The sequence below is a fragment of the Canis lupus genome, chromosome X, assembly GCF_011100685.1.
Source record: "Canis lupus familiaris isolate Mischka breed German Shepherd chromosome X, alternate assembly UU_Cfam_GSD_1.0, whole genome shotgun sequence".
Taxonomy (NCBI): domain Eukaryota; kingdom Metazoa; phylum Chordata; class Mammalia; order Carnivora; family Canidae; genus Canis; species Canis lupus.
The window spans coordinates 55,578,469-55,602,512 of record NC_049260.1 but is presented as its reverse complement, the minus strand read 5'-3'; the positions used below and the strand labels follow the sequence as shown (position 1 = coordinate 55,602,512).

General features: G+C 38.3%; 1 protein-coding gene and 1 non-coding gene across 2 annotated transcripts in view; one reads left to right on the top strand and one right to left on the bottom strand.

Moving 5' to 3' along the window:
• Positions 1–642: 642 nt before the first annotated feature.
• The window catches only part of SLC7A3 (solute carrier family 7 member 3), a 123,537-nt gene continuing 100,135 nt past the window's right edge, over positions 643–24,044 (top strand). The window contains exons 1-2 of the mRNA XM_038587648.1: positions 643–710; positions 9,259–9,388. The gene's annotated coding sequence lies outside the window, so the exon portion shown is untranslated. The remainder of the gene's footprint in view (positions 711–9,258; positions 9,389–24,044) is intronic.
• Positions 2,598–2,705, bottom strand: LOC119868586. The gene has a single exon (XR_005386580.1). It is a non-coding gene; the product is annotated as a U6 spliceosomal RNA (small nuclear RNA).

The following is a 24,044-nucleotide window of genomic DNA, read 5'->3' as shown; positions in this document are numbered from 1 at the left end:
CACCTAATGTGTGGTATTTTGTTATAGCAGCCCCAACAGACTAAAACAAAGTATAATTGACAATTAAAACTTGTACGTATTTAAGGTGTATAACTTGGTGATTTGATATATTTGTGAAATATTCTCCACACTCAAAGGCGAGGGAGGTAATGGGGGAAGAGTTAATCAAGGGGTATGAAGTTTATTTATGCAAGATGATTATTATCACTTAAGTCTTTCTTAATCTAAAGCAGTCTGAATCTCACCTTTTCTTTTTCAAGCCATTGGCTTATTGCAGAAAGTGGGTCAGTTGTCCTATAGAAAACCTCACATTATTGATTTGTCTGTTTGCTTTCTTATGCTGTCATTTACTTTGTTCCTCTGTACTCCATATTTGTTTATGATGGGCATTAGTTTTAGAAGCTTGATGATATTCAGATTCAACTTTTTTTTGTCAAGCATACTTCACAGAGGTTGCTATGTAATTCACTTTGAATCACATCTGGAGGCACATGTCTAAATGAACAGATGATACCTGACTCCTTCATTATGATGTTTCCCATCAATCTTTTATCTAATGGTTTAATCCATTGATGATTATTGGCAAAAGTAATTATTTTACTAGGAGTTTCAAAATGGTGATTTCCTAATTTTATCTTCTACAGTAATTAGTTTCTGAAAGTAAACTTTCTGTCATCAACTACGTCTGTTGGATTACCTTTAAAGAGAAGGTAAGAGAAATGCTTAATTCTTGATCTTGGACTTGATTGGCAATTTTCAGAATAAAAAGTTGGTGCCCTAGTTACTTATTTTCAGTGATATTTAATGAATTGTTTTTGTTCTCTCTCATTGTGAACTCATGTTTTTAAAATATGTATTCAATGGGTTTCATTGATTGGATTCATTATTCTTGTTTTTTTTAAGATTTTATTTATTTATTCATGAGAGACAGAGAGAGAGAGAGAGAGAGAGAGAGAGGCAGAGACATAGGCAGAGGGAGAAGCAGGGTCCATGCAAGGAGCCTGACGTGGGACTCAATCCAGGGTCTCCAGGATCAGGCCCTGGGCTGAAGGCAGCGCCAAACCACTGAGCCACCCGGGCTGCTCATCATTATTCTTGTTAATGCTCAAATCATCCTATATTTTGCCAGAGCTTTGCCTCCTATATCCCTTTGACACTACTCATTAAGATTCCATACTTGCTTGATTTCTGGCACGAAGCTTACATGTATATTTCTTGCCCCAAACCTGCCATTTCTCCTAAGGAGCTCTAATTTGTATGTTCTTTTTTAGCAACAGCTTTATTGAAATATAATTTACATAGCATAAAGTTCATGTATTTAAAGTATACAATTCAATGAGTTTTAATAAATTTATATAATTGTGCAACCATGCCCACAATCCAATTTTAGAATATTTTCATCAGGCTACGAGATCTCTTGTACCCTTTTCAGTCATTCCCCTCTCCCACCCCTAGCTCCAAGCAACCGCTAATCTGCTTTATGTCTCTATTGGCTTGCATTTTAAAGAGATTTCATATGAGTGGAATCATACACTATATAGCCTTTTGCATCTGGATGCTTTCACTTAGCATTAGTTTTTTTTTTTATTATTATTGAGCTGTAAATCACATACCATAAAATTCACCACTTAAAAGTATATGACTTAGTATTTTTTAGTATATTCACAAGGTTATGCAACTGTGACCATTATCTAATTTCAGAACATTTGTTTCACATCAGAAAGGAACTCTGTACTGGTTATCAATCACTTTCCACTTCTCCTTCCACCTAGCCCCCCGCCACCCCTAATCTGCTTCCTGTTTCTATAGATTTGCATACTCTGGATAGTTCATATAAATGGAATGATCCAGTGTGTGGCCTTTTGGCCTGGCTACTTTCATTAGTGTAGTGTTTTCAAGGTTCATTCATGTCATAGCATCTAGCAGTACTTTTTTCATTCCTTTTTGTATCTGAATAGTATTCCATTGTATAAATGCACTGTCAACCTTAAAAGTAAAATAGCTAGTTAATGTACCAGCAAAAAGGGTTTAGTTGGGAGTAGCAGAGGAATGGCAATTCAGGACAAGACAGCTATAGCAAAAGCCATAGACAAGTCCAGAGAAAAAAAGGAAAGGACTGCTCTTTCATAGAGAAAAGGGGGGGTGGGTGTTGGGAGGGGCTATTATAAACAAAAACTCCATTAGTGTAAACTGGGAGTTTGAAGTGTAGTGGATTTTCATTGGCTGAGTTGTAATGGTCTCTCATTGTCTGGGCTGTTGCTGGGCAAGGAGGAAATCTTCCTTCATCCTGCTGGGATAGTAAAGTAAGTTTCTTACCCTTGGGTCTGCAAAGGGTTTCAAGGAGTGGTGTGGTGTGAGATCGCCCGCCCCCTTCTGGCATCCCGATAGCACTTTATTTAATTTCTTTTTTTTTAAGATTTTATTTTATTTATTCATGAGAGACACACAGAGAGAGGCAGAGACACAGGCAGAGGAGGAAGCAGGCTCCATGCTGGAAGCCAGTCCTCCAATCCCAGGACTCCGGGATCAAACCCTGAGCCAAAGGCAGACGCTCATCCACTAAGCCACCCAGACATCCCTTATTTCACTTTTTAAAATAAAATATGGAACGCTTCACGAATTTGCGTGTTATCCTTGCTCAGAGGCCTTGCTAATCTTCTCTGTATCCTTCCAATTTTTAGTATATATGGTGCAGAAGCAAACACATTTGACTGCATTTTATTATTTATTTATTTTAATATTTTATTTATTTATCCATGAGAGACACAGAGCGGCAGAGGCATAGGCAGAGGGAGAAACAGGCTCCCCGCAGGGAGCCCGATGCGGGACCCGACTCCCCGGGACCCGGGATCACACCCTGAGCCAAAGGCAGACGCTCAACCACTGAGCCACCCAGGCGTCCCTTGACTGTATTTTATTTTATTTTATTTTATTTTATTTTATTTTATTTTATTTTATTTTATTTTATTTTATTTTATTTTTTTCCTTGACTGTATTTTAAATGGGGTTTTCTTTATTCAGTTTCACAGTACCTTATCTCATTTATCAGTTGATGGACATTTTGTGTTGTTTACACTTTTTGGGTCATATATGGTTACTATATTGTTAACCTTTTGAGGAACTGTTACACTGTTTTCCAAAGCAGCCACACCATTTTACAGCTCCACCAGCAGTGTAGGAGAGTTCTAGTTTTCTCCCCATCCTTGCCAGCACTTGTTTATTGTCCTTTTTTAAAAAAAAATCATAACCATCCTAGTGGGTGCAACCAGTTTGGAAAACAGTCAACAGGTCCTTAAAAGGTGAAGCTCAGGTTCTGATACCCAGCCCCCAGAGGCTGTTATGGTTTTGTTTCTTTTTTTGTTTAATGACCTGCCTGGACTAATTCTGAAGAGTCTATCTTCACAGAATGTACATAGTGTGTAGCCCATTGATATTTCTCTTCAGTTTTTTAAAAAATGTTTTTTATTTGTAAGCCTGGATTCCTAGGTGTCCTACCTGGGGTCAGGATAGTTTAGTGGTCAGCCAATGCTTTTTTTTTAGATGTTGTCTTTAAGCACCTTGGGCTGTTATTGTCTTCTGCCGTTTTTTTTTTTTTTTTAAGGTTTTACTTATTTATGAGAGACGCACAGAGAGAGGCAGAGACATAGGCAGAGGAAGAAGCAGGCTCCTTACAGGGAGCTCAATGTGGGACTCAATCCCAGGACCCCAGGATCATGCTCTGAGCCAAAGGCAGACGCTCAACCACTGAGCGACCTGGGCATTCCATCTTCCACCATTTGTTGATTAAATAGTGTGTGGGTTAGGCAGCAAGTTGAAAGTTCGGGGAGTTTATGGATCTTACCTGATTTTTACTTTCTACTAGGCTTTCTCATGTGTTCCCTTTGCCCGTGCCAAGCTTCACATTCAGCCAGGGAAGTGTAGATAACTAGGGCCCTCTCCAGTACCCTGAGCTTGAGTTCAGCCTTGCATATATGCATAGCCTTCTAGATCACCAGGGATATGAGAGAGCTTATCAAGTCCCAGTAGAGCTGTCTTGTTTTCTGAACTTTCTACTAAACTTTTGGCAGGCTTGCCGTTCAGTTGCTTCTTGTCCCACCAATACTGTGACCTCAGGTAACTGTGATGTGTTTTTCCTTGATCTAAGGAGTTTGCTTTTGTTTTCAATACCCCTGGGCATATGACTTTTTTGTGCTCATTCCTGAACAAGTAATTCCCCTCTAGCAGCCAAGTTGTTAGTTTTTATGGCTTGTCTTGCCCTGCCCTTGTAAAATAAGCTCCAGTGGAGCTAGCGGGGTGGGGGTGTGTGTGAACAGCCTGAGGCTGAAACACCATAGATTCCCACTGTTCTTACCCAAGATTCAGTGGGTTTTCTTGAACACTTGTCAACTTATTGTTTAATTTTTGTCTATTTCCAGAGTCCTGAAATGGTTATTTTTGACAATTTTCTACAGTTATATTGTTGTTTTGGGGGGGGGGGAGATTCGCTGAGCCCCTTACTCCGCCATTCCTGAAGTCTTGCCTAATTTATATTTTAAAAGATAATTCTGATAGCAGTGGAGGTGGTCAGTGGTGGGGAAACTGGTGGTCAGGAGTATAGGATTTTACTCAATAGTACTTTGTTATCTGTAAACAGGAATGGAAAATATAAATTGTTGGGTTGGTTTGTGAGTGGGGAATGGCAGAATAGGTATGGTGGAAAAATCAAGGGGGTAGGAGAATGGAGAGTGCTGGTTACTGTCTTTGAAGCCTCACTATCCCTAGAATCTCTCTTAGGTAGAGAAGGGGGTAAAGTTTAAAGGGATATGGTGGCCTCGGAGAATAGGTAGGAGGGCTGATGAATTAAAGGCACTGAAAAAGTCAAAGTATAAATTCAAGGAGTGTAAGATGTTGGAGAGGTAGGAAAACAAGTAGTTCTGAGAGTAGACGTGGCATTTGGTTTTAGAGGTAGAACCCTTCCAGGGTACACTGCAGAAACAGATGATTGAAACAGTTGAGATGAAGAAATTAGAATAGAATATATCAAGGAGTAGTGAAATTTGGTTGTTAGATCATGAAGGGGCATGATGAAGGCTTTCAGGATGAAAAGGTGAAAAGAAAGTAGTATTAAAGTCCTTGGTAAACGTAAGGGAGAGACCTGGAAGTTGACATTTAACATTCAAAGAGTGAGATAAAATTGAGTAGTATGAACTTTAAAGAAAGAAGGGTTGTTGAGGGAAGGTAGTGAAATAATACTTTGGGGATCCAGTAAAGAACACATGAGAAGATGCTAACCTGGTCTTGACTTATAGGAAAGAGTGAGTAAAGGAAAATGAGCAGCCTCCTATCAAGGGCTCTGCAAAGGAAACAGTAGAACTTGGGACATCCAGAGTTAAGAAGAGGAACTGGAGGCTCAGTAAATGAGCAAGAACAAAAGCGAGAAGGTTTTAGGAACTGTTGGATAGTTTTGGTTTTTTTGTTTGGTTTTTTGTTTGTTTGTTTTGCTTAAGCATAGGGTGCAATCGGGGTATAATAGGAGATAACATTTAAATCTACGTGATTGGGAGGCCTGGGTGGCTCAGTGGGTGGGCGACTGCCTTCGGCTCAGGGCATGATCCTGGGGTCCTGGGATTGAGTCCCACATCCGGCTCCCTGCATGGAGCCTGCTTCTCCCTCTGCTTGTGTCTCTGCCTCTCTCTCTCTCCATGTTTCTCATGAATAAATAAATAAATTCTTAAAAAAAGAAATCTATATCATTAATTTGAATACAAAATATAACCGGAGTCATTATTGTCTAAAATATTATTAGTCAGATATTTTCTAAGTCAGATATTTACTAAGGAAACTTTGAAGTTATCTTGCTTAGATATTACAGAAATTTTGGAACTTGTATTGCTAGCTGGGAAGCAATTTGACAGCTTTGGAATATTTTGACTATGACAAATGGGAAATTGTTGTATATTTGATAAGTCATTAATGCCACCATTGGAATTGAAATTGACTATGGATCACAGTTTTGATAGGAATGTGTCTAGCAGATGTGATGAATTTTGGTACTTTTGTAATTAGAAACTTGGAGTTTTAAAAATGTAGTGAGGGTCTTAAAAGCCATCTACGAAAAGCCCACAGCAAATATCATTCTCAATGGGGAAGCACTGGGAGCCTTTCCCCTAAGATCAGGACCACGACAGGGATGTCCACTCTCACCACTGCTATTCAACATAGGACTAAAAGTCCTAGCCTCAGCTATCAGACAACAAAAAGAAATAAAAGGCATTCAAATTGGCAAAGAAGAAGTCAAACTCTCCCTCTTCGCTGATGACATGATACTCTACATAGAAAACCCAAAAGACGAATTGCTAGATTCGATTGCTAGAACTCATACAGCAATTTGGCAGTGTGGCAGGATACAAAATCAATGCCCAGAAATCAGTGGCATTTCTCTACACTAACAATGAGACTGAAGAAAGAGAAATTAAGGAGTCAATCCCATTTACAATTGCACCCAAAAGCATAAGATACCTAGGAATAAACCTAACCAAAGAGGTAAAGGATCTATACCCTAAAAACTACAGAACACTTCTGAAAGAAATTGAGGAAGACACAAAGAGATGGAAAAATATTCCATGCTCATGGATTGGAAGAATTAATATTGTGAAAATGTCAATGTTACCCAGGGCAATTTACACGTTTAATGCAATCCCTATCAAAATACCATGGACTTTCTTCAGAGAGTTGGAACAAATTATTTTAAGATTTGTGTGGAATCAGAAAAGACCCTGAATAGCCAAGGGAATTTTAAAAAAGAAAACCATAGCTGGGGGCATCACAATGCTAGATTTCAGGTTGTACTACAAAGCTGTGGTCATCAAGACAGTGGGGTACTGGCAGAAAAACAGACACATAGATCAATGGAACAGAATACGGAATCTAGAAGTGGACCCTCAACTTTATGGTCAACTAATATTTGACAAAGCAGGAAAGACTATCCACTGGAAAAAAGACAGTCTCTTCAATAAATGGTACTGGGAAAATTGGCCATCCACATGCAGAAGAATGAAACTAGACCACTCTCTTGCACCATACACAAAGATAAACTCAAAATGGATGAAAGATCTTAATGTGAGACAAGATTCCATCAAAATCCTAGAGAAGAATACAGGCAACACCCTTTTTGAACTTGGCCACAGTAACTTCTTGCAAGATTCATCCACGAAGGCAAGAGAAACAAAAGCAAAAATGAAGTATTGGGACTTCATCAAGATAAGAAGCTTTTGCACAGCAAAAGATACCGTCAACAAAACTCAAAGACAACCTACAGAATGGGAGAAGATATTTGCAAATGACGTATCAGATAAAGGGCTAGTTTCCAAGATCTATAAAGAACTTATTAAACTCAACAGCAAAGAAACAAACAATCCAGTCATGAAATGGGCAAAAGACATGAACAGAAATCTCACAGAAGACATAGACATGGCCAACAAGCACATGAGGAAATGCTTCGCATCACTGGCCATCAGGGAAATACAAATCAAAACCACAATGAGATACCACCTCACCCCAGTGAGAATGGGGAAAATTAACAAAGCAGGAAACCACAAATGTTGGAGAGGATGTGGAGATAGGGGAACTGTCTTGCACTGTTGGTGGGAATGTGAACTGGTGCAGCCACTCTGGAAAACTGTGTGGAGGTTCCTCAAAGAGTTAAAAATAGATCTGCCCTATGACCCAGCAATTGCAGTGTTGGGATTTACCCCAAAGATACAGATGCAATGAAACGCCGGGACACCTGCACCCCAATGTTTATAGCAGCAATGTCCACAATAGCCCTACTGTGGAAGGAGCCTCGGTGTCCATCGAAAGATGAATGGATAAAGAAGATGTGGTTTATGTACACAATGGAATATTACTCAGCCATTAGAAACGACAAATACCCACCATTTGCTTCGACGAGGATGGAACTGGAGGGTATTATGCTGAGTGAAGTAAGTCAATCGGAGAAGGACAAACATTATATGGTCTCATTCATTTGGGGAATATAAAAAATAGTGAAAGGGAATAAAGGGGAAAGGAGAAAAAATGAGTGGGAAATATTAGAAAGGGAGACAGAACATGAAAGACTCCTAACTCTGGGAAACGAACTAGGGGAGGTGGGCGGGGGGTGGGGGTGACTGGGTGACGGGCACTGAGGTGGGCACTTGACGGGATGAGCACTGGGTGTTATTCTATATGTTGGCAAATTGAACACCAATATAAAATAAATTTATAAAAATAAATGTATTGAGGGCAGCCCGGGTGGCTCAGCGGTTTGGCGCCACCTTCAGCCCAGGGCGTGATCCTGGGGACTGGGGATCGAGTCCCACGTTGGGCTCCCTGCATGGAGCCTGCTTCTCCCTCTGCCTGTGTCTCTTCCTCTCTCTGTGTCTCTCATGAATACATAAATAAAATCTTTAAAAATAAAAAAATAAAAATGTATTGATTTGCGGGTCACCTGGGTGGCTCAGTGGTTGAACGTCTACCTTTGGCTCAGGTCGTGATCCCGGGGTCCTGGGATCACGTTCCGCATCAGGCTCCCTGCAGGGAGCCTGCTTCTCCCTCTGCCTATGTCTCTGCCTCTCTGTGTGTGTCTCTCATGAATAAATAAATAAAATCTTCAAAAATAAATAAATATGTATTGATTTTTTTGAGTAATCTTTTTTTCCGTTCTTTTCCAGAGCCACCTGAATCTCACAATATTTAGAAGACTATGTAGGATCTGATTAGTGTGAGGGTTTTGATCTCAATTGCCCTGACTCTATTTGATATGATTGTGTCTATGTCTTAGTAAGATATTTAGCTAGAAGCATAGGAGAAGAGAAAATGTAAAGCAAAAATGAGACTGAATTGGAGACCTAGAGTTCCAGTTATGAAAACCTTAGGAAGATTAACTGCTGTGCTGGTAATCTGGCACATATTCAGTTCTATCTATCATTTGTTATGAATTGAAAGAACATTGAAATAATTGGATGCTGAGGTGCATAATTGCTGGCAATGGTATGGAGGAGGGGAGATGGTTAGCTGGCAAGGAGCCTTAGAGCTGTTTTTATATTAATACTGTATATTTGGTTTTGGTCAACAACAGCAGAAAAATTATTTATGATCATGCTGGGGACTTATTATGTTGATTTCTGCTCTGTAATAATATGAATGAGTTTAATGGTTACTCTTATCGATGTAATCTTTCTTTCTTTCTTTCTTTTTTTTTTCTTTCTTTCTTTCTTCTTTCTTTTTTTGTCATTCTAGCAGCCATTAGAAAAACTATCACAAAAGGGCTATTGCAGTCCTCTTCATGATTTGTGACCTGGGTTATTGAGCTCTTGGGCTGCCAGAATTCCAGTTCATGAGGCAATCTGTGTCATTCTGGTCTAGCCAGGTGAGTAGTCCCTATGGGCTAGTTTCTTATTCTCTAGAAAAGAACAAGAAAGAAAAAAATCAAAGAAGGGTAATATGGAAAAATAGAGATATGAATCTTAGGCCCTAGAGGAGAAGTTAAGGCCTGGGCTGTAAAGCAGCAAAACAGGCAGAGAGGACCCTGGGGGTTATGTACAGGTTTGGTAGAGTGGTATTCATGAAATATAAACACTGAGAAAATGAAATCTGTCTGGGACCTGGCTTGGCTTCAAGAATGAGGAAACTTAGATTGAACTGCAATAAAAATATCTATGAAGGCTGGGTTAAATAGGAAGGAAGTATGCTTTGAAGTCAAAATGGATCAAAATTTAATTTTAACAAAGTGCCTTTTTCCAATGAAATATTAGCTATATAGAGATGAGAATCATATTGTGAAGATCTCTTTAATTTTTAAGAGTTAAGAGATGCCTGGGTGGCTCAGCGGTTGAGTGTCTGCCTTTGTCTCAGGGTGTGATGCTGGAGTCCCAGGATCGAGTCCCACATCAGGCTTCCTGCATGGAGCCTGCTTCTCCCTCTGCCTATGTCTCTGCCTTTCTCTCTCTCTCTGTCTCTCATGAATAAATAAATAAAATCTTTAAAAGAATATTTAAGAGTTAAGAGAATGAATCCTGCCCCTTTGACTTACTAGCTGTGTGTTCATGGGAAAATTGATACCTTCTCCAAGGCTCCGTTTCTTTACTTATCAAATAGATGGTTGTTTTAAGAATTCAGTGAAAAATTATATAAAGTGTATCACATGATGCCTGGCACATAACTAGAGCTCAATACATAGTCACTGTTATCAGGCAGTGGAAGGGAGAGTTAATGAGATGGATGTTCAATAATGAAATGAATTATCTTTCACAGGTAGGTATGCAATTAGTTATTTCTTGTCAGAGCAGCTTGCAGCAAGTTGTTTCAGGGTCAGGCTGTCTTGGAGATCAGGCTACAGTGAGTGTTAATTAGGCCAATTTGAAGGAGAGTGATTTCCTGTTTCCTGAATTGGTAACAAATTAGATCTCCTCTACACTTTCTTTCCAGAATAGTGCTTTTAATATTAGCATTTTTTGTTAGCTTTACCATTAATGTTTTTAATACTTTTGTTTGTTTGACTTGGATCTTGAATTTTGAGGAAGACAGCAAAATGGTGAACAGGTTAGGTAGCCAGGCCATGCTATTTGAAAACAGAGAAGATGGTAAGAGTGTAAATGGTTAAGATTTCTCCGTAGTTAGTGCAGATCACTTTCTAGACTGAATTTAGCAGCTCACTTGGCTGGGTAGAGTGAAGCAGAATGCCTGAGGTTGAAGCGTCACACGGAGCCTACAACAGAGGTTCTAATGAGACTTTAAATGTATATTTAAAGTATACAATTCAATTGTATCATTCAATGTATTGATCTTTTCAAAGAACAAGCTTTTGGTTTCATTGATTTTTTCTATTGATTTCCTGTTTTCAATTTTATGGATTTCTACTCTAATTCTTACTATTTCTTTCCTTCTGCTTGGATCTAATTTGCTCTACTCTTCTTTTTCTAGTTTTCTAAGGTGGAAACTTAGATTATCTATTTTAGGTCTTTCTTCTTTTCTTTCTTTTTTTTTAAGTTTGTTTATTTATTTAAGTAATCTGTACCCTCAGTGTGGGGATCAGACTCACAACCCTGAGATCAAGAGTTGCATGCTCTTCCAGCTAAGCAAGATAGGTGCACCTCTTTTCTAATACATGCATTCAGTGCTATAAATTCTTCTCTAAGCACTGGTTTTGCTCTATTCCACACATTTTGATAAGTTGTGTTTTCACTTTCATTTAGTTAAAATATTTTCCTAATTTCTCTTGAGATTTCTTCTTTGACTTGTGTGTTGTTTAGAAGTGTGTTGTTTAATCTCCACATATTTTGGGATTTTACAGTTATCTTTTTGTTATTGGTTTCTGGTTTAATTCCGTAGCTACCAGGCGACAGAAATCGCATGAATCTTATTTCTTTAGATTCGGTTCTTTAAATTGTGAAGATGTGTTTTATGGCCCAGAATGTGATTTTTCCTGGTGAATGTTCCCAGTAAGCTTGAGAAGGACATGTAATCTGCTATTGTGGGATTAAGTAGTCTACAGACGTCAAATATATCCAGTTGATGGCTGGTGCTGTTGAATTCAACTATATCCTTACCGATGTTCTGACTGCTGCCTCTGTCCATTTCTGATTGAGGGGTATTGAAGTCCCCAGTGAAGATCCTAGATGCATCTATTTCTTTTGAAATGCTATTAGTTTTTGCCTCATTTAATCAATCTATGCTCTGTTGTTAGCTGCATACACGTTCAAGATTGTTATACCTTCTTGGCGAAGTGACCCTTTCTATCATGATGCAGTGGTCGTCTTTATCCCTGATAACTTTCCTTGTTTTGAAGTCTGCTCTGTATGAAATTAATATAACTACTCTTACTTTCTTTTGATTAGTGTTAGCATGGCATATTTTCCTCCATCTATTTACTTTTAATCTATATGTCTTTATATTTAAGGTGGGTTTCTTGTAGACCACACATAGCCGGATCTTGTTTTTTGATCCACTCTGACAATCTCTTTTAATTGGTACATTTAGGGCAGCCCGGTGGCGCAGCGGTTTAGCGCCGCCTGCAGCCCGGAGTGTGATCCTGGAGACCTGGGATCGAGTCCCACATCGGGTTCCCTGCATGGAGCTTGCTTCTCCCTCTGCCTGTGTCTCTGCCTCTCTCTGTGTCTCTATGAATAAATAAATAAAATCTTTTAAAAAAATAATTGGTACATTTAGACCATTAACATTAAAGTGATAATATTTAGCATATTTATTAGTGTTTTGTGTTTGTTATCCTTTTGTTTTTTCATTATTTTTCTTCTACTCTTTTTCTGTCTTTTGTGGTTTTAGTTGGACACTTTATATGATTCTATTTTTGTCTCCCTAGCGTATCAATTATACTTTTTTTAAACCTTTTTTTAGTGGTTACCTTAGAGTTTCCCATATACATTTACAAGTAATCTAAGTCCACTTTTCAACTGCTGAGCTACCCAGGCATCCCAAGTCCACTTTTCAAATAACAAAATAACAGATAATACTATACTACCTCACAGGTAGTGTGTGTACCTTATAATAACAAAATAATCTTAATTCTTTCCTCCCATCCTTTGTATCATTGCTGTCATTCATTTTACCTATGATAATCAGCATACACACAGACACGTATACATGCAGTACACACACACACAATCATACATAAATGGATACATTGTTGTTATTATAATTTTGAGCAAACTGTTGTCTATTAGATTAATTAAGAATAAGAAGAATTTCTTCTGTTACTTTTTCTCTTTCTTCTTCTGGTATTTCCATTATGAATATATTACACTTTTTTGTTTACCTACAGTTCTTAGATTATCTGTCCCCTTTTCTTTTTTTTTAAGATTTTATTTATTCATTTGACAGAGAGAGAGAGCACAAGTGGGGGAAGTGGCAGGCAGAGGGAGAAGCAAGCTCCCCGCTGAGCAAGGAGCCTAAGTGGGGCTTGATCCCAGGACCCTGGGATCATGACCCAAGCTGAAGGCAGATGCTTAACCAACTGAGGCACCCAGGCACCCCTGTCCCCTTTTCTTGAGAAAGTCTTTTTCACTTTGGTTTTCATTTCCATAGGTTTCTGTTGAGTTATTATTGAGTTCAGAGATTCTTTCCTCAGCCACGTCCAGTCTACTAATGAGCCTGTCAAAGGCATTCTTCAATTATAGTGTTTTTTATCTCCAGCAATTCTTTTTGATTCTTTTTTAGAATTTCCATCTCTCTGTTAAAATTACTCATCTGTTCTTGCATGTTATCTTGCATGTTATGCCCTTAGCATATTAATCGTAATTGTTTTAAATTTATGGTCTGATAATTCTAACATCTGGTTCTGGTTCTATGTTTACTCTATCTCTTCAAACTATATTTTTTGCCATTTGCTATGCCTTCTAATTTTTTGGTGGAAAACAGACATGATGTGCTAGGTAAAAGGAACTTTGGTAAATAGGCCTGTGGTAATACTGGTGAAGTGTGGCAGGAGGGGAAGCATTTTACAGTCCTTCAGGTTTTTAGTAGCCTGTGCCCCTGGGCTGCGAACTTGTGTCTCTCAGTTTTTTCTCCCACCCCTTAGGTGTTACAGGGTTGCTAGAGGAGCCAGGAGGTGGGTATTTCCCTTCCTCCAGGTTGGTTATGCTCTGTTTGGCTGCCATAAAATAGTTTCTCTGGAAGGCAGGCCTTTTTAGGTAGAACAGAATGGTGTGGCATATTTTAGAATAATTACTTTCCTCTCCTCTTGCTGGAATCCTGAGGAAATTTTTCATTAGTCTTCCCTGTAAGAATCTGGAAGTAAAATTCACAAAATTGTAGGGGTCCCCCATGACTGGTCTCCCTAGATTTTTAAAAAGAATAGATTTATTTGTTTGTTTGTTTGTTTGAGAGAGATCTAGAGAGAGAATTGTAGGGAGGGGCAGAGGGAAAGGAAGAGAGAATCCAAGCAGATTCTGTGCTGAGCCCAACACAGGGCTTAGTCTCATGACCCTGAGATCAAGGCCAGAGCCAAAATCAGGAGTCGGCCAGTTAACTGTGCCACCCAGGCGCTCCATCTCCCTGGATTTTTTAAAATATTTATTTATTTATTTATTTATTTATTTATTTATTTATTTATTTATGAGAGAGAGAGAGAGAGAGAGGCAGAGACCTAGGTAGAGGGAGAAGCAGGCTCCATGCAAGGAGCCCGATGTGGGACTTGATCCCAGATCCCGGGATCACACCCTGAGCCAAAGACAGACACTCAACCGCTAAGCCACCCAGGCATCCCAGGATTATTATTATTTTTTATCTCTTAGGCTTGTCTACTCTGAGCCTCTAGCATTTCGTCAATTATAGTTCAGATTTTTCTATGCCAGTACTGGTTCCTGCAGAGGTTTTTGCTCTGGTAAGTTATGATTCTCTGTGTTTACCTATCTTTCCAGTTTAGGGGGCTGTGGTTTGCCTTGTGACCTTACTTTTCTGACAGATCTAGGAAGAGTTGTTAATTTTCCAGTTTATTAAGCTTTTTACTTATTAGGATGGAGTGGCAACTACTAAACTCCTTATGAGCCAGCCTGGAAATTGGAAGTCTCCTGTGTCATTTTTTGTTTTGAGATAAGGAGAAGAGAGCAGGTGAGTGGTGGTGACGGGAGGGAGGGCCAGCCAGAAGGAGAGAATCTTAAGCAGGTTCCATGCCCAGTGCAGAGCATGACGGGGCTCAATCTCACAACACTGAGATCATGACCCGAGCTGAAATCGAGTCAGAGCTTAACCGACTGAGCCACCCAGGTGCTCCTCCTTTGTCAATTTTTTAATTGGACTATTTGTCTTATTATCAAATTGTAAGAGTTTATATACTAGTCCCTTAACATATATATAATTTGCAATTTTTTTCTCTCATTCTGTGAGTTGTCTTTTTATTCTCGTTTTTTTCTGTTGCTCCCTGGAAGTTTAATACCTTCTTTCCTCATTGTCCTGGAGAAGCTCGGCCTTTGCCTCTGAATTTGAGTTATTTTTCCCCATACCTTTTTTTTAAAAAAGATTTTACTTATTTATTTATGACAGACAGAGAGAGAGAGAGAGGCAGAGACACAGGCAGGAGAAGCAGGCTCTACACAAAGAGCCTGATGCGGGACTCGATCCTGGGACTCTGGGATCATGCCCTGAGCCGAAGGCAGATGCTCAACCGCTGAGCCACCCAGGCGCCCCTTTCCCTCCATATCTTTGAACCACTTTCTATGCCAACACCTTTTGATGAGCTGTCATCTCTCAAACAAGATCTGATGGCAGGAACTAGGGAATTTTTGTCTTCCATGTTTTTGACAACCTTTTTTTTACTGTTCTGTGACATAACAGTCATTGACGTCCTTGAGTTAGGAAGCTGAGATTCAGAACACGTGGTGTGACCAGGGATTTAGAATGGAGAGGATCTAATACCTCTCAGTTTTTGACTCTTTATATCAGGGAGAGTAAAATACAACTTATTGTCTAAATAAATCATCCTCTAATTCTCCCCAGGTAAATTTTTATGCTTAAAACATAGTTTCCCTGCTGAATTGTGTGGCTCAAATTCATAACCCTAAAATCAAGAGTCACATGCTCTTCTGAGTAAGCGAGGTGCCCCTGAATTGCGTTTTTACAAGTGTGGCTGAGGTACCTGTGCACTGCTTTGCCTAAGCAGTTATTCTCATAATGAAAGTAGTGTCTAAGATGTGTTTTATATTCTCCTGGAGCATTCTAAAATTTGGGCCTGTGAGATTACTTTCAAGAATAAAATTAGATAAGCTGATTACATTTGGAGAGATCTTCATAATACTGGATGTCTTAGGCTTAAAAACTATAAGAAAATTAATTTAGATGCAATTTATAGCTATGACTTCCTTATCCTTCTTGTTCAAGCTCTTCAGTTTCTGTTTATATTGAGGATTTCATTTCTTATCCTCCTGGAATCTGGCATAGACCATCTTGCCATGGATCCTTTAACTGATGAAGGAGGAGAATCTTTTTAATCTCTTGATATGTCCTCGGAAGCACCAAAGTTTTTAATTTTGGTTAAGTACAGCATATCTGTTTTTTCCTTTGGTTACTTGTAATTTGGTGTCATAACTAAGAATTCATCACCCAATTCAAGGTAATGAAGATTTATACTTATGTTACATTTAGATCTTTGATCCATTCTGAGTTAATTTTGTCTATGATGTGAGGTAAGGATCCAACTTTATCTTTTGCATGTAGCTATCCTGGGTCCCTTAAATTTCCATATGAATTTTAGTTTCAGCTTATAAAATTTCTGCAAAGAAACAACCTAGAATTTTGATAGAGATTGCATTGAATCTGTGGATCAATTGGGGAATATGGACATTTTAACAATGTTATGTCTAATAATCCATGAAATGGGATGTCTTTCCATTTATTTAGGTTTTATTCCAGTTCTTTTAGCAACGTTTTATAGTTTCTAGAGTATAAGTTTTATACTGCTTTTCATAAATTTATTCACAATTCTTTTATTTTTTTAATGCTGCTATAAATGGAATTGTTTCCTTAATTTCATTTTTGGATTGTTTTTTGTAAGTGTGCAAGCATATAGAAATACCACCAATTTCTGTATATTTATCTCATATCCTGCACCCTTGCTGAGTTCATTTCTTAGTACTAATTGTTTTTTAGTGGATTTCTTAGGGTTTTCTATATATAAGACCATGTCATCTACAGAGATATTTTTACTTTTTTTTTCCAGTCTGGAGGGCTTGCATTTCTTTTTCTTGCCTAATTGCCTGGTCTAGATTCTTCAGTACAATGTTGAATACAAGTGGCAAGAGTAGACATATTTGTCTTGCTCCTGAGCTTAGGGAAAAGCATTCAGTTTTTCACCATTAAATATTATGTTAGCTGTGGGTTTTTCATACATGCCCTTTACCAAGTTGAGGAAGTTCTCTTTATTGAGTGTTTTATCATAAAGAGGTTTTGAAGTTTATCAGTTTTCTGTGTCTATTTAGATGATCGTGTGGTTTTTGTTCTTTATTCTATTGATACAGTGTTTTGCACTAATTGATTTTTGGATGTTAAACCAACATTGCATTCTTGGGATAAATCTCACTTGGTCATGTTTTTTTGTATGTATGTGTCTATAGTCATGAGAGATTCTGGTCTGTAATTTTCTTGTCCAGCGGTGTCTTTGGTTTTGATATCAGGGTAACACTAACCTCATAGAGCAAGTTGGGAAGTATTCTCTCTTATTTATTTATTTTTTGGAAGAGTTTGTGAAAAATTGGTATTAACTCTTCTTAAGTATTTGGTAGAATTCACTAGTGAAGCCCTCTGTGTCTGGGCTTTTCTTCATGGGAAGCATTTTGATCACAACTTCAATCTTTTTATTTATTTAGGTATATTCAGATTTTTAAATTTTCCTTTGAGTCATTTCAGTAACTGTGTGTATTTCTAGGGATTTGTCCATTTCATCTAATTTGTCAATACATTTGTTCATAGTACTGCCTAGTAATCTATTTTGTATTTCGAATGTGAATAGTTATTCCCCACTTTCATCCTGATTTTAGTAATTTGAGACTTTTCCCCTTTTTTCCTTATCAGTCTAGCTAAAGGTTTGGCACTCTTGTTGGTCTTTTCAAAGAATCAACTTTTGATTTCATTGATTTTTCTCTGTCATTTTCCTAGTCTCTATTTTTTTATATTACATTCTCATCCTTATTATATTCTTTTTCTGCCTGCTTTGGGTTTGTTTGCTCTTCTTTTTTTATATATCTTCAAGTGGAAGGTTAGGTTGCTAATTTGAGATCTTTCTTTTTTAATGTAGGCATTTATATCTATACAGTACCTTGTAAGCACTGCTTTAGTGACAACCTATAAATTTTGGTATGTTGTGTTTGCATTTTTACTCATCTCTTAGTATTTTCTAATTTCTTTTTTTTAAGATTTTATTTATTTATTCATGAGAGACAGGGGGTGGGGGCAGAGGGAGAAGCAGGCTCCATGAAGGGAGCCCCATGTGGGACTCAATCCCGGGACTCCAGGATCACACCCTGAGCCGAAGGCAGACGCTTAACTGCTGAGCCACCCAGGTGTTACAATATTTTCTAATTTCTCTTGTGATTTTTTATTTGAACCCTTGTTTTTTGGGGAGTGACTTGTTTAATTTCCACATATTGGTTAATTCCCCAAACTTCTTTGTTATTAATCTCTAATTTTACTCCATTGTGATTAGAGAATATAGTTCATACAATTTCTGTCATTTTAAATTTATTGAAGCCTGGCATGTAGTCTGTTCTGGAGAATGTTCCATGTGCACTTCAGAGGAATGGGTATTCTTTCACTGTTGGATGTGGCATTCTAGAGATGTATGTTAGGTCTAATTTGTATATAGTATTGTTTAAGTCTTTAGTTTCTTTTGTTGATCATCTGTGCTGTTGTTCTATCCATTATTAAAAATGGGATATTAAAGTCTCCAACTACTATTGTTGAATTGTCTATTTCTTTCTTTAATTATGTCAATTTCTGCTTCACATATTTTGGGGTTCTTTTGTTAGGTGTATATATGTATATATATATTTTTAATTGTTATATAGTCCTGCTAGTTTTATTATTATAAAATTCCCTCTTTATCTCTAGTAACATTTTATTCTTTTTTAAAGATTTTTTTATTTTTTTATTTTTATTATTATTTTTAAATTTTATTTATTTATTCATGAGAGACACAGAGAGGCAGACACAGGCAGAGGGAGAAGCAGTCTCCATGCAGGGAGCCTGATGTGGGACTCAATCCTAGGACTGCAGGATCACGCTCTGGGCAGAAGGCAGGCACTAAACCACTGAGCCACCCAGGTGTCCCAGATTTTTTTTATTTTTAAGTGATCTCTGCACTCAACATGGGGCTCAAACTTACAACCCTGAGATTGAAAGTCGTATGCTCTACTGACTGAGCCAGCCAGATGCCCAGTAACATTTTATTCTTAAAGTCCATTTTGTCCAATATTAGTCCAGCAGTTCTGGCTTTCTTATGGTTGCTGTTTTGTGTGGTATATATTTTTCCATCCTTTTACTTTCAACCTATTTGTATCTTTTATCTAGTATTTTTCCTGAAGATAGCATATATTTGGATCTTGGTTTTTTTATCCATTCGACAATAACTGCCTTTTGATTGGTTGTTTAATTCATTCACATTTAATAATATTATTTATATAGTTGGATTATATCTGTCATTTTAGTTTCTATTTTCTCTATGGTTCATCTCTGTGTTTGTTTCTCCAGTCTTCCTTTACTACTTTGTTTTGTATTAAGTGAATATTTTCCAGTGTAATGCTTTCTTTTTTTAAGATGAATTTTTATTTTATTTTATTTTATTTATTATTAATAGTCAGAATTTCATCTTAAATAGATTGTTGTGGTGGGTGGGAGTGAAAAGTCTTGGCCAAGATCCAAGGCTGGGAGACTGGTAAGGATACATTTGTTATATCATGTACAAGATGATGAGGGCCTAAACTAGGGCAGTTGTAGTGTTGGACAGGATGGATTCTAGAGACCTTCAGGAGAGTAGAATAAAACCTTAGTGATCTCAGGGTCCTGGAATCGAGCCCCCTATCAGGCTCCCTGCTCACTGGGGAGTCTGCTTCTCCCTCTACCTGCCCTCTCCCTCTATCCCTACTCCTGCGTGCTCTCTCTCTCTCTCTCTCTCCTCTCTCTCAAATAAATAAGTAAATCTTAAAAAAAAAAAAACCTTAGTGAAAGGAGCACCTGCTGGCTCAGTTGGTAGAGCATGTGACTTTTGATCTTGGGGCCATGGGTTTGAGCCCCACATTGGGTATAGAGCTTACTTTAAAAAAAAACGAAAACCTTAGTGAGAAATAAGGTGTGTATGTTAGTAGCAGCACTGTTGAGTAAGAGGATGACTTGCAAGTTTCTGGCTTGACCTAGAAGGAAAGTGGTACCACAAACTGAGATAAGGAATATAGGAGGAACAGGCTTGGTGGTCAGGGTGACAATAAGTTCAGTTTCAGACATGTTTAGGGGCATTTAAGAAGAGGCATTAATCAGGTAATAGGATATGAGATTTTGAAGTTCAGGGGAGAGATGACGGCAGGAAGTAAAAATTTAAAGACTATCAGCACTTAGGTAATTATTAAAAGCATGGGAATATATGAGATTATGCTTAGGGTGATTGTAGCAGGAGGGATAAGCTAAGGTTGGTTTCCAAAGGAGTGTTTAGAGGTTGGGTTAAGGAATAGCCCAGAAAGGAGATTTCTATCCTTGATTCTTTTTTTAGTCATATTTCCACATGCTCTGTGAGAAATTTCATCTATACTCATGACTTTAAGTACCCTTTTTTTTCAAGATCCATTTTAGTATTTCTTTCTTTTTAAAAAAATTTAATCACACAGTGCTCATCATGACAAGTGTGCTCCTTAATCCTCATCACCTATTTCATTCATCCCTCACCCACCTCTCCTCTGGAACCATTAGTTTATTCACTATAGTTAAGAGTCTGTTTCTTGGTTTTCCTCTCTCCCTTTTTTCCCCTATGTTCACTTGTTTTGTTCCTTAATTTCCACATCTGAGTGAAATCGTATGGTATTTGTCTTTTTTTGACTGACTTATTTCTCTTAGCATAATACTCTCTAGCTCCATCCACATCATTGCAAATGGCAAGATGTGACTCTTTTTATGGCTGAGTAATAATGTTCCATTGTACATATATACCACCTCTTCTTTATTCATTCATCAGTCAGTGGACACTGGGCTATTTCCATAATTTGGCTATTGTAGATAATGCTGCCATAGAGGCACCTGGGTGGCTCAGTCAGTTAAGCATGTGCCTTCAGCTCAGGTCATGATCTCGGGGTCCTGGGATCAAGCCCTGTATCAGACTCCCTGCTCAGTGGAGAGTCTGCTTCTCCCTCTCCTTCTGCCTCTCCCCACTGTTCATACTCTCTCACACACACTTTTTCTCTCAAATAAATTAACAAAATCTTTTTTAAAAGATAATGCTGCTATAAACATCAGGGTGCACATATCCCTTTGAATTAGTATTTTTGTACTCTAGGTAAATACCTAGTAGTGCAATTGCTGGATTGTAGGGTAGTTCTATTTTTAACGTTTTAAGGGACTGCCATACTGTTTTCCAGAGCAGCTGCACCAGTTCACATTCCCACCAACAGTGCAAGAGGGTTCCCCTTTCTCCACATCCTCTCCAACATCCATTGTTTCTTGTGTTGTTGATTTTAGCCATTCTGAGGGGTGTAAGGTGATAGCTCATTGTATTTTTTTTCTTTTCTTTATTTTTTAAAAGATCTCTTAAAATTTATTTGACACAGAGAGAGAGAGAGAGCACAAGTGGGGCAAACCGCAGAGGGATAGGGAGAAGTAGGCTTCTTGCTGAGGGAGCTTGATCCTAGGACCCTGGGATCATGACCTGAGCTGAAGGCAGATGCTCTACCGACTGAGCCACCCAGAAGTCCCAGGACTTTATTTTTTAAAGTAATCTCCACACTCAATGTGGAGCTGGAATTCACAACCCCACAATCAAGAGTTGCACTCTCCACTGCCTGAGCCAACCAGGCACCCAAGTAGCTCATTGTAGTTTTAATTTGCATTTCCCTGATTATAAGTGATGATGAGCATCTTTTCATGTGTCTGTTGGCCATCTGTAGATCCTCTTTGGAGAAATGCCTGTTTGTGTCTTCTGCTCAGTTTTTAATTGGATTATTCATTTTTTGGGTGGTCAGTTTTATAAGTCTTTTATATATTTTGGCTACTAACCCTTTATTAAATATGTCATTTGTGAATATCTTCTCCCATTCCATAGGTTGCCCTTTAGTTTTATTGATTGCTTCCTTCACTGTGCAGAAGCTTTTTATTTTGGTGTGGTCCCAATGGTTTATTTTTGCTTTTGTTTTCCTTGCCTCAGGGAACCTATCTAGAAAAAAGTTGCTATGGCCAGTGTCAGAGAAATTATTGCTTGTGCTCTTTTCTAGGATAATTTTAGTATTTCTTATTGCCTAGTGGATTCTTCTCCCCTAAATGTTTCAGGTGTAACAGCGCAGACTTAAACTTTTTACCTCAAATAACATTAGCATCATCAACAACAATAATCAAAAATAGTAGATTATATTTATTGAGCATTTAGTATATGCTTAATATGATTCTAAGTGCTTTATATATTTTTTAAAGATTTTATTTATTTATTTATTTCACAGAATGAGAGAGAGAGAGAGAGAGAACACAAGCAGGAGAAGCTACAGGCAGAGGAGAGGGAAAAGCAGATGCCCCACTGAACAGGGAGCCTGATGCAGGGCTCCATCCCAGGACCCTGGGATTATGAGCTGAGCCAAAGGCAGATGCTTAACCAACTGAGCCACCCAGGCGCCCAAGTGCTTTATTTATTTTAACTCATTTTCTTACAACAGCTTGATGAGGTGGTATATTATTATCTCCATTTTCTAGATGAGGATACTGACATGTGGAAAGGCAGGTATCTGCTCAAGTCTTACAGAATAGTAAGGGGCTGTGCCTGAATTCAAACCTAAGCTGCCTGGCTCCAGAGCCTACTCTTACCACTGTGCTCTACTACCTTTCTTTAAAAAAAAAATTTATTCAGAGAGAGAGAGAGAGAGAGAAGCAGGCTCCAAGCAGGGAGCCCAATGTGGGACTCGATCCCGGGTCTCCAGGATCACACCCCGGGCTGCAGGCGACGCTAAACCGCTGCGCCACCGGGGCTGCCCTCTACTACCTTTCTTAAACTTCTTATCCATCATATGTCCTCAGCTTCAGTTAATGTCACCATCTCTGTAGTTCTCTAAGCTAGCAAATTCAGTGTCATCTCCTTGACTTATCCCTAGTCCTTATCCTGAACACTATATATACTGTTGTTTTATCTGTTCTCTAGACTTTCTAATTTAAACCCTTGTCTATTTTTATTTAGACTATTACAGTAGCCCCCTCTATAGTCTTCCTGCCTCCTATCTCTTTCTATCCCAGCTTTCTTCTACATTTTGCTGTAGTGGCTATTTTACTAATCATTTCTTTGCTTAAAATTCTCTGTTTGTGGGGCCCCTGAGTGGCTCAGTTGGTTAAGTGTCTCTTGATTTCAGTCTCAAGGTCTTGGGATTGAGCCCCATGTCAGGCTCCTTGCTCATTGGGGAATCTGCTCAAGGATTTTCTCTCCCTCTCCCTCTGCCCCTCCCCTACTTGTGCTTGCATGCTCATGCACGTTCTCATTCTCTCTCAAAATAAAGGTCTCTGTTCATGTTCCTAAAAAAGTTAAACACAGAATTACCATATGACTCCTAGGCATATATTCAAGAGAATTGAAAACAGGTTTTCAAATGGAAACTTGTACGTGAACGTTCATAACAGCATTATTAATCATAGTCAGGAAGTGGAAACAACATAGATGTCCATCAACTATTGGGCAGGTAGACAAAATGTGTTATATTCATACAGTGAAACAGTGTTCAGCCAAAACAGGGAATGAATGAAGAACTGATACATGATACAACACAGATGAACTAAACCTAAACTTAAGTGAAAGAAGCCAGACAGAAAAAAGCCTCATACTGTGTGATCCCATTTATATGAAATACTTACAGTAGACAAGTACTTAGAGATGAAAAGCAGATTAGTGGTTGCTCAGAGCTTAGGGCTAAGGGGGCAATGGGAAGTGACTGCTTAATGGGCACATGGTTTCTTTTTGAGTGATGATTACACAGCAAAGTGAATATACTGGAAGCTACTGAATTGTACACTTTAAAATGGTTAAAATGGTGAATTTTATGTTATGTGAATTTTACCCCAATTAAAAATACCCTCTTGTTTCTGTTACATACAGGATAACGTTTAAATTCTTTAACTTGGCACACAAAGTCTCTAGTCTCAATACAGTGTACTGAGAGGAATATGTGTTCCTTTCACAAATATTCTATATATATTGAATGTAAAACTTCCCTTTTGTATCTCTGTGTCTTTACATATACTAGTATTCTTCTATTCCACTAGGCAAATTTGTACTCATTTTGGAATATCCTTCAAAGTGTTGCAAACCAAGAAATAGACTTTTTTTTTTAAAAAATGATTATTTATTTAGAGAG